This window comes from Brachycentrus maculatus, unplaced genomic scaffold (genome assembly GCF_059751285.1).
Source record: "Brachycentrus maculatus isolate JH-2025_06_01 unplaced genomic scaffold, ASM5975128v1 h1tg000099l, whole genome shotgun sequence".
Classification (NCBI taxonomy): Eukaryota; Metazoa; Arthropoda; class Insecta; order Trichoptera; family Brachycentridae; genus Brachycentrus; species Brachycentrus maculatus.
The window spans coordinates 1,532,122-1,544,382 of record NW_028280853.1 but is presented as its reverse complement, the minus strand read 5'-3'; the positions used below and the strand labels follow the sequence as shown (position 1 = coordinate 1,544,382).

Sequence of the window (12,261 nt, the reverse complement as noted above, 5' to 3'; positions counted from 1 at the left end):
CAGAAAAATCATCAATATCCTGTGCGGCAAAACGATGTATTGTAGTTTGAGTGGTGAAATAAGGAAAGAATGCAAGGCTGGGTAAATATTATCAATAAAATTAAGAAAGGTGTGTTGAGATGTGCGGAAATATGCGAGATCGAAGATGTTGTTGGGTGGGGAAGGCAACGAAAGAGACAGTGGTATGCGCATGTGAGGAGAATAGTACCATCCAGACTCCCCCCCCCCACATCGCACTGTACGGCCAACCCCATGGTAGACGACTCCCGGGCGGACCACTAAAGAGATGCGTCGATAGCTGGTAATCGACATCGCAGGAGGCTAATCCCTCTTAAAAACAGGCCACAAGTCCTACAACAAGATGAAGAAGAAGAGAAGAAGTGTTGAGATAGTTTGGACACGTGGAACGTATGAGTGAGGAAAGGACGGTTAAACAAATTAATGAGGCAAATGTAGTTGGAAAAAGAAGCAGAGGAAGACCGAGGAAAACTTGGCACAATCAGGTATGTCAAATACTTGAAAGCGGTCGGGTCAGGAGTCTAAATAATCGGGGAGTATGTATAAGGAGATGCATGAATGTGAAATGAATGTGGTGATGCATAAATGTGGAATGTTTGCAAAGACAGGGTGGTATGGCGTTCTATTTTCTCTGCCTACCCCCGCGCGAAGCGACGTAATAGTTAGTTAGTTAGGGCCCCGAAAACGATTTCCTTTTTCTATAAATCGATAAGGCTTGGGACCTTCACTAAGAGTTAAAATTACAGTAAAAAAATAAACCGTTTACTAAAATGTGAAGATATCTTTCGCTTTACTTTATTCGGTAAACGAAATTGATTAATTCTCTTTTTTATATCAATAACTTCCTGACAATACTTATAGAATGTAATTTTAGTATAATGTAATTTTGTTTATTTTTTTTAGATTATGTTTTAGCAACATTTCACTCTGCTCATATAATATATTGTTTCATAACATAAATCGTTTGAATTTCAAATATAGTCATTTTCAATTTCACAGGAAAGAATCAAAGGTTAGAAAATGTAAATATGCTGAAAATTTTGTTATTGGCTTTCGATATTGTCTGACAATATTATATAGTGCGGCTCTAGTTACTCGCATATGAACGAAAATCGAAAGATGAAAGCTTATCACAAAGAACGTAAAAATAAAATAAGGAATATCTACATGTATAGATAAATAAGGAATATGTAGTGCTTGATTTGAAAATATTTCAATCTTCTTTTAACAAAATATTTTTTAAACAAATACCTTTACTGTTCGTGCTTTCATAGAACATCGATTATACAGACTAAACGCGAATGATACCAAATTGACTTTTTGGAGAACGAAAGAAAATTGTTTGATCTATGAATATTATTAGTGTCAGGTTGTGGTCCCGTGGTTAGTGTCGCGGACGCTTAAGTCAGAATTTCTCGGTTCGAACCCACTTTGATACCTCAATTTGATACCTATTTCTAATATAGAGCCGCTTGGGTTCACAGAAATAGTATGAAATTGAGTATTTTTGTAAATCATAAAAACACAAATATTTCATTAAAAAAATATAAATATATGTTTTGCTTTTAGATTTGGTGTTTTATTTGCAGAACTCCATTTTAATACATAAAATTATTATTTTAAATAATTTCTATAGCGCCATTTTCGTAAAACACTGCTTCAAGGGTGCTTCGCTGTGATGTCATACGATACATTCTTAAAAGTAATAATAACAAAAGCTATTAAAGTCGAAGTTTTACTTTCCATTGGATAAAGAGTCAGATTTCCAAGTCCAATTTGTCGCATCTGGCATATCTCGCTCGTGTCCGTTAGGGTCGCATGGTCATCAAAGTACTTTTAACACTTAAAAATATATAAAGTAACAAGATGTTTAATCATTTTTAATTAATGTTTTACTTAGTAAATACCACTATTACTTAAAATCTACTGTGACACGTGTTTCGATGCATTCCGCATCATTTTCAAACACCGCGCACCGTATCAAAACGGTAGATTTTAAGAAATAGTGGTATTTACGAAGTAAAACATTAATTAAAAATGGATAGATTTTACCACAAAGTGACTGCCGAATCAATTAATGAAAGATGTTTATTATTTGTAAAAAAACATGATTTTAGTTCCAAAATTAGAGTTTTTGCACTTAAATTGAGGCTAAAGTTATTTAGAATATGGTATACCCATGATTGACGAACCCATGTATACTTTCTAAGTAATTCTTTCGTTATCCATTCGCTCCAAATGTGCATAAATAATATACAGACAAAACGCGCCCGTATTTGAACGCAACGCTGTGACAATTCAAAGCAATCGCATAATAATAAGCTTTAGAAGATCAAGGTTGTGAAAAATGATTATTTATTTATTTATTTATACATATGTGTTTATTCTTTCATATCGCTCACTCCTTTCAAGAACGTCATAAATCAAAAATCGTCAATTTTCAGCTGTGCATGTTTTCGGAATGCCCAGAAAATGTACTATATCTCAGCAAAAGAGGCATATTTTTAACATAATATTTACCCGCTACGGGGGGAAAAAGTTGTTTTTGCATTTTGAAGAAAAGGCGTTGTTTAATTATTCTTTTAAAATATACTAAATATTTTTCAATTTGAGAAAAAAAACTTCAGGTTTTAACTAAAAAGATCTGTTTGTTGTACAGTAAAAAGTTCAATAAGTGGCTTGATATTTATTTTTAATACATTGTGTTATATTTTTAAACTTTAAAAACGTTCTCCTGAAAAATCAAGGTTTTTTGATTTCTGACGTTCTTGAAAGGAGTGAGCGATATGTGAGATCTTAACCATAGATACTGCCGAGAAGTCACATGTAGGTACATATATTTCCAAAAATTTGAGTAGTGCGATTGTAAATCATGGGTAGAATTATGAATAATACACATGTATAAAGTGACCGCTTAAACCACCCTATGATAGATCGTAACCCGTGTACATACCCAGACATCCATATTCTTCTTCACCTTTGTTGAGATGTCAACATACTATATTTATATACCTAGCTGCATCCTCTACATTTAGTTCATTTAGTGTTCCGTAGAAACAGGGCTTCGGTAATAAACAATTGATTATTATTGTGTTTGCAGGTCGGAAATACGAGTGTGTTCGTGGAAGCTGAAGTAAAGCTCCCCCTGTGTGATTATGCTAATGCAATAAGATAACGTTGAGCCTGTTAAGCGAGATGTTGATACGACCCTTCATTAAGTTATCTATATAGAATACGGTACACGCACTCGTAACGATATCGGAATTATCGTACTCGTTATTTCTATTTGAACAATTTTTCGTACGATTCATTTGAACAATTGATTAACGCTGTATCGAATCCCTTTAATACCTTTTATTATATCTATTTTTTTCTCTAAACCCACCATCCACGTTATAGAGTCCTGGGGGATTCGTTGTCAGCTGATGAGGAAAATTAAAAAAAAAATTATGGAATAAAAACTCCATGCAGATTAATAATGAGGGGGGTGAGGATGTATGGACAGAGGACGATCCAAAAGTTCAGCGTTTACAAAACTTATGAAAATAAAAACTTAAAAGTAAAGTAACAGAATGCTTAACTAAACTATGTTTAAAAAATAAACAAATGGGAAAAATCAAATGTGTTGTATTTTTCAGTTTTTCCGTTAATATTTATCTACATGCACCTAAGGCTTATATGAGGTAGATTTTATACATCTTTCTTTGATTTACTATAACTAACTAACTAACCATCACGTCGCTTCCCCTAAGTGGTAGCCAGAGAAAACAGAAACGCCACACTACTCTGTTTATGCAAGCATTATACATACCCGCCGATTATTTCGACTTCGGGCCCGGCCGCTTTCAAGTATCTCAGACTTCCATCTTCTATCATATGATGTTTCCTATCAAGTTGATACATCTATAATATTCAAAAACGTTGTTTGATAATTTTTTTGATTTATATTGAAACACGTGATAAAACAGATTAAAAAAAATAGTGATATTTACTTAATAAAACTTAAATTTCAATTAAACATACTAGAGTTATCAAGATTTTTCACTTTAAATTGGACATTTTACAAACCAAATTAGGCGACTAATAAATCAAACTGAACGTTTTACAAAAAAAGGATATTATCTTGTATTTTATAAAAAAGTTAGAAATTTTAAAAATATATTCAAAGTAAAATACTCATGATCCAAAGTAGTGTTGAAAATCTTGTCTGAAAACTTCAGTACGCATCGTGCGCACTGACTATGACAGCGCGCCGCGCAGGCTAGCCACCTTGACGACTAACGCACTTATATATATATATATATATATATATATATATATATATATATATATATATATATATATATATATATATACACATATATATATATATATATATATATACATATATATATATATATATATATATATATATATATATATATATATATATATATATATATATATATATGTAAAAAAATGAAAAGCGTCCAATTTGAAGTAAAAAAAAACATGTATTTTTATAGCAATTGAAGTACCTACCGGTAGATAAATTATATTATAAATTCACTCTTTTTATATTAAAATATATATTTATACCACAACAGCAAAAAGCCTTGGAGTTTTTTTTTGTAAATTGTGAACACGGTATAGGTATTAATTTACATTATGTAGACGCGTAGTAGAATTTCAGAAGTAAAAGGTTCCTTGGATCAAGGGTTTCAGTAATTGATACAAATGTTAAAGGGAAAAAGAAAAATCAAACCGGAGTGTTCGGAATAAATAAGTTCCTAGTTCTGGGGGTGAAGATAACGAGTGTAATTGAAACTAAACTCGACATTAAATTATTCCCTCAGTTCACATTATGCTAATAGTGTTTAACGCACAGCAAAAGCGGAATACAAGTATTATATTAATTTAATATTAAGTATGTTTATGTACTTGTTTCAAAAATCCTCATAGCGAAGTTTGTGATGTTATAATAATATTAAATTTACGTTTCCTACATACAAACAACAATATGTTGAAGCCAGAAGCCATTGTTATGTTATTTACATAAAATTGAGTTGGATATTTTAATTTAGGATGAATAACGAATTTGAAATGCTCTACATATCAAACGATTTTTTTCACAGATTCTCAATCCAAAAAATTGTATTTAAGCTAAGTTTTTTATTTACAGAATTCGATTATCGAAAAAAATAATTTTAAGTTGGCGACATATTGGGTCACATAATTTCACGTTGATGATTTTTTCAATATTACGATTACTAATGGCATTTTAGCCAATAATAAGGTGCAAGGTTTATAACGTGAAATTATTATATTATACAGTAAATTATTATTTCCTCGTTTGAATTCGTTTAAAAATACCATAACTAGGCGAAACAATTGTCACAATATTATTTTTTTGTATTTTTTTTATTAAAATAAAACTTTGATTTCAAAATTAATACATACCATATATTATTTCCTCGACTATATAACGTCACCTCTGACGTTATATAGACGAGGAGTCTGCATTTCCGCCATTTGAAATGTAGGGTGATGTTTCCGACAGTTTAATCTTTAATTTCTCCCATCTTAGAGAATTTATGTATTTATTTATAAATTTATTTGCTTATGAACAAATTGGAAATACACTATCTACATACCTATATGTATTTACTAACATACTAATCATTAAATTAATTTTCTTGTCTACAGTTTTCTTACGTTTACATTCTAAAAAATCCTTATAAAGATGAAACTTTACGCTGCTGAATTAAAGGTTTCCCTTATAATGCTGTGTTATCTTTTATTTATTGTTTCGGCATTAACTTTGTGGTAAGACATGTTACAATGATTAAAGAAAACACTTCGTTTTTTACCACTTGAGTTTTATTACAGACTACATGTTTCAGAAGTTAAACTTCCATCATTCAGGTCTGTATAATAACTAAAATATAAAATATAAAATTGTTCTAAAAATAAGGAGAGGTTAAAGTAAGGGGAAGGGGTTAGTCAAGGGACGGAGTTTGAAAACAAACGAAAAATGGAAAGCAATGGTGAAGAATTTTGAAACAATATATTATTTAATAAATTATTATTAGAATTCAGGTGTTTTTGGATTTCTAAATTTTCAAGATAATTCATAATTTGGCCTTTATATCGAACAAGGTGTAATATTTTTAATTTATGAGAGTGAAATGAGTGATTAGTATCTATTATGTGATTTAATTCACATGCTTTCCATTTTTCCTTTGTTTTCAAACTCCGTCCCTTGACTAACCCCTTCCCCTTACTTTCCCCTCTCCTTATTTTTAGAACAATTTTATATTTTATATTTTAGTTAGTATACAGACCTGAATGATGGAAGTTTAACTTCTGAAACATGTAGTCTATAATAAAACTCAAGTGGTAAAAAACGAAGTGTTTTCTTTAATCACTGTGTTATCTTAATTTAACGTCTTTATTTTTTTTATGTATTATCCGCGTAAATGACACATTGCCTATTTCATAAGAATATTTCAGTATTATCTTGATAGTAAATTACACAGTTCGCCTTGTAATTACTATCCTATATGATTCAATGCGCCAAAAATGTATTTAAAATACCTATTCTCAATTTAAATAAAAACAAATGAAGACTTTTATGTTTCAGCCTACGGAATAAAAATACTTCATTTATAAGTTGAACAAAATTGGTTAAAAAATACGACGGCTACGATTTTTTCCAATTTCACGAAGAGTATTTTATCTATATTTTACGAAGGGATTTATAAAGAATTCGTCCAAAAATTTAGGATCTTCCGCATGGTCACCAGTCACCCAATGATTGAAGCGGTACATTCAGACACGGTCAAATAAAAAGGCAGTGTTTTATATTTGCCAACAAACAGATCTCTCTGAACGTGTTTTAATGAATCATACTACGCTAAGAGCGCTTTATTAATTTGAGGAAAATGACGTGCATAATTCGTGAGCAGATATTAAAACAAATATTTATGAATACCTGTCTCAGAATTGCAAACATGTGGTTGTATTCAAAAGCGGATATAAAGGTACATATATTATTTTCTAACCGTACACAAACTTACAATTTTAATTTCACATCAATAAATCCCAACTAAATTTTTTCATACCGAGGCAATATTTTATTTTTATCATGGGTTATATATAATTATGGATGGCATGGCCGAATGACATTTTTTTTGTATCCCTTCTTTTCTATTATCCAATTTTTTAATGACTTTAAACCTATTTCTAAAGGCGCCATCTTAAATATACTTATTTCATAATTTAAGAATAAAACTTTATTGGCTCTTTGAAATTTATATTGTGCTTAATTTAATAATAATTATCAATTTTGCCATTATATGATTTCTAAAATTATTTTAATAATTCCTATCACTATCGGTCATTTTAGCAAGCACGACACATTGATGCCAATAAAAAAGGCTTTGCGATATTCATCATCTCTCGGAGAATAGTTTTTAGATTAGGAAAAAACTGAATAAAGTTTTTTTCATGTTAACAAGACATTGAGATGATATGTTCATTTACAATCATAGCAGTTATAAAAATAAATATCGCCAACATCAAAATAATACATTATTTAATTATTGGATGTAACGTTTATTAAAGTATTTTTTCTAGCCTTTATTTGCCCTCAACTGTGCATAGGACACTGCATAATATAAAAACAGTATTATCTTGATAGTTAAGTACATGAAGGAGAGATGATCAGTCCTGCGATTTAAGGGTGATATCAAATAAATATGCGCGTGGAAAATATTTTATATTAATTTTGACACCACTATAAAAACCAACTCGGGACCTCCAGCACTGTAGCCAAACGTGTTTACCACCGCACTGCGGAGGCGGATAAATTAATGTTGACTTTTTCGAGATAATCATATTTCCGAATTAAATAAATACATAAAATGGAAGCGAAATATACAAAATGAGCAAACATTGTCTGATATAATAAATTAACTCGTAAAAAATGGTATATACATACAGTTTTTGCCTTTGTTGTCGAAATCTTCTTTAAAAACTTGAATATCCGGCTCAAGTCACGAGAATATATAACAAAAACGTTAAAACTTTATGAAATTTATTAATTTTCGGCAAGGAAATCTCCTTTTTTCATGCGCGTATTAATATTGAACATTTACTTCAAACAACTTTCACTTCATTTACATGGGCAAAATATAAAACTTCATTTGCTTGCTAACACATACTTGACACAAAAAAAATTGGGTACAAAATCAAGCTTTTATATTTCGTGATTTTCAACAACGTCCCATAGCACGTTTAGGTAAGGAACTGGCAAACTTCAAGATTCATCTCCTTAATAAATCAGGGTCAATTTCGATATCATGAGTATCGCACATTAAGCAGAAGTGGGCCACATCTGATGTGTACGATTTTTGAGTAAACACGTTTTTGCAATTCTTTGATTTATGAAATATGTTTGCTAACATTTTAATGTTGTAAGTTCTTATGACTGCCGTATTATACAAATAAATAAAATAAGATGAAAATATATAATTTATCAACAATATTGAAAAAAATATATAAAAATTGTACCTATATGTTGTCTACGAGGATTATATTTAATTTCATATTGTTAGTGAAAATATTACAAATCTACGAAACAACGATGAAAATACTAATGACAGCACCCGTCAGAATCAAGCGTGCTTTATTGATGGACAGCGGTCCACAATGAACAATGTTTACTGCGTGTATTACATTCAATAGATGGCGCTGCCATTGCGATAAAAAAATTGTATCGGGTTGCGGCCCGTGGTTAGTGTCGCGGACTCTTAAGTCAGAGTTTCTCGGTTCGAACCCACTCTACCACAATTTGATACCTTTTCTTATAATAAGCCGCTTAGGCTCACAGCAATAGCATGAAATTGAAATATTTGTGTAAATAATAAAAGCACAAATATTTCTCTTTATTTGAAACAATATATATCTGTTTTAAAAATCATAATTTTATCTGTATCACATAATAACACCTGCTACAGGTATATAAAAATATTCACGTATTCGAATGCTGCGTTGTGTCAAAATCAAAGCAATCAATGAATAAATTTAGAAGATTTGACATTTTGAACGAACTTACATTTACATTTTTGTTTATATAGATGTAACATTAGTCAGAAAACTGTTTTTTTTATTATTCTTTTTGGATCAATTGCATTCAATATTAACACTTAAATGGTATGTTTAATTTTCTACTTTTAATTTTATTTTAATATGTTTTTACTATCTATTAATTTTTTATTGATTCACTGGATATGACGTCTTTTTTACTACACATATATTCTAATGTCTATTTATTCACACATGAACTAATAAAACTAATATTCTAAGACTAATAATGAAAAAACAATTGTCAAATTTAGTTAAACATTTTCTCAATCATAATAAAAATAAGCCTCATAAAATAATGTCCATATTTTCTTCAAATAAATTTTCGCTTGTGGCTTTATTCGGTTTACTGTGCGATATGTGAATACATACAAGAGACATGGCACACCTTCGCTTCGATTCCCTTCGGCCAATATATATCTCATACGTATATACGTCACCCAAAAATATTAAGATTGCAATTTACGAAGCAGTGTAGAAACAAAAATGAATCATTTTGATGGCATTATTTCATATTTAAATTTCCATATTGTTCATCAGTAATTACTACTATCGATAAATTCGATCTGTGAATCACATCACTTTCTTAAATATACAGTGGTTTAAATTGGACAATATTTCATTGAATTTCAATAAATTGAAAATAAAATAATAAAAACAGAAAAGAAAAATTGACCCTTGCTGCTTTTTTCGCGTTCAAAATTAATGAAGTGTACTAACTGCTTCCAGGAAGATTTTTTATTTTTTAATTTTTTTTTAAGAAAGAGATAATTTGAAAGGTTAGAAAAATAAAAACAGAATTTTCCATTATTTATTCATTTTAAAAGCTCTCAATGAAAATTTGCTGATAAAATTGGTTGTGACTGTGATTATAACTATCGGTTGTGAACCTTAGAATAAATTCAGGCTTCATTTGTAATGCGGTAAATTAAAATAATGTAATTGCTCATGTCGAATAGAACGAAGAAATATTTAAATAAATTAGAGGATATGATTGACATACCTAGCGATTAAAAACAAAACACTCCATCAATAATAATAACAATGTAATGAACCCGCTCCCTGTTGTGTAGATGTTACTGCATTTAGATAGTATGTTGGAGGTCCCGGGTTAGATTCTCGGGGGGATCAAAATGGATGTCAGTGATTTTTTATTCTGATATTTGTTCAATATCTCCCTACACTGAAAATGCAGAACGATCATCTTGCCTTCACGTAATAAGATCAAGACAATATGCGTTGATACGATGCAGTGCCTTATATATCGTTGGGTGTGGATTAAGGGTAAAAATAAGATCATGAATCCCAAATCTCAAAATCAGATTGATATGCAGCAGCTGGCTGACAAAGGCAAGGAATTAAAGTGATATGTTATTGAGTTCAAACAGCTTAGAATACTGCACTGGGTAACAGAAATCTATTATCACATTTTCACAAGGCAATCAACACTATTTTCCTTAAAATCTGAAAAGAAACAAGGGAGATAGAAATAACTAAACAGTGTACATTTTAAATGGTGCAAAAACTAGAAAATCGTGATGCGTACCACCAACCTAACAGACTTCTGATTATGTTTCTGATATGATCAGCGCAATAGTATGGGATACAGGCAAATAAATGGACTGTCAACAAAATAACCAAATAACGAAAAAAAAGCACCTACTTTATAAGTTCTTACTTTACAGGTTATGTATTCTTTACAAGTTAAAAAATACAAGAGTTTTACAAGTTTGAAGTTTTTGCAAGCAATAAACATTATCTATTTCAATCCTTGAAATATTTTAAAACTGGCTGTCCGCAAGCCAATGATTGTCGACACATTATTGAACGTGGAAGACTTGTTATATGAAAATATGTAATGCGTAGGTATATTTATCTTTATAATAAGTAACTCTTTCCGGAATTTGACGTCGGTAATGTCACAAGCAGGTATTTAACTACGTTATGGTTAGTCAGCGCAGACGAATGTCAAAATATGTATATTTATCAAATAATGTTGGGTTTACGAAATGAATAATTGGGGTGTATCTGTAGTCAGACAAATATTGATCAGGAAATGAGAATAAATTGCAATATATTTTTTGTTCAATTTCAAACGTATGTTTTACGTGTGGAGGTTTCCATGGTCATTCGGTCTATTCAAACTCGAGAGAAAAACGTATATTAAAAAGTCAAAATGTGTCATTTTATAGGTGTCTCAACTTGAAATGAAACATCTATAGTTTCTCTTTACATGAAAGAAGATGGAAGTCTAGCAACCCAGGGCTTACGACCTGACATTTGGCATTCATTTCAGAAAAAAACGTATTCAGAAAAAATGTGTTTAGAAATAAATATCGCTCATTATGACTATAGCTATTAAATTTTTGAAAGATAGTGGATATAAGTTAGGTGTCATAAGTCCATCTTAGAAAAATGTGAGATAATCGTATTGACCCCGCTTATACAAATAAGTTGGAACATCAGAAAATAATATCTTTGGAGGATTTAGTTATTGGATGTATTGTGTGGTTTTTCTCAATAAATAATCTTGTTTGCAAATGATTTCGTATCCGTAAAGAAACTATTGTTTGCGTAAACGAGTAATTGTTTGAAAAATTAATTATGAAAAAGGGTTTGTTGCCAGAAAGATTTTTCGGATAAAAAATTAAGTAGGGTTCTGCTCAATTAATTAAAAAAAAATGTATTTTAAATTAAATATTTTCTCTCTCATTGCGGTTTGTTGATTATGAAACCCTTGGGAAAAGATATTAATTCTCCCAAGAGGATATTTTTTTGTTCATAAAAAGGGTCGAGTTTAATATTTAAATTAAAAAATGAACACCAGTTTTCACGCAACAAAAACGAAGTAAGGGTATAGGTATAATTAAGAAGTGACGCAAAAAGCGCGATGAACATAATTTCTTGCGTACATATTAATTGAAAAGACTGAAAAATTAATACTTTTTTTCTGAATTATCTTATTACTTTTTTCACAATATTAAGAAAAAAACATTAAGTTAATTTAACTCGAGAAAGCTTATTACTTTTTTCAAATGGATAAATACAATAGCGTGCACAATAAGGCGTATAGACGTTTCAATCAAAGAAAATTGTAAATCCACTTATTTCGGGTCA

The 12,261-nt window shown here is 30.3% G+C and overlaps 1 protein-coding gene across 2 annotated transcripts in view; it reads right to left on the bottom strand.

Moving 5' to 3' along the window:
- Positions 1-12,261, bottom strand: part of Ms (neuropeptide receptor myosuppressin) — a 57,858-nt gene that overhangs the window by 10,861 nt on the left and 34,736 nt on the right. Inside the window, exon 1 of one of the 2 annotated variants that reach the window (XM_088258598.1) lies at positions 8,000-8,226. The exons of the other annotated variant lie outside the window; for it this stretch is intronic. The gene's annotated coding sequence lies outside the window, so the exon portion shown is untranslated. Of the gene's footprint in view, positions 1-7,999; positions 8,227-12,261 lie in introns of those variants that run through there. 2 annotated transcript variants of the gene reach the window in all.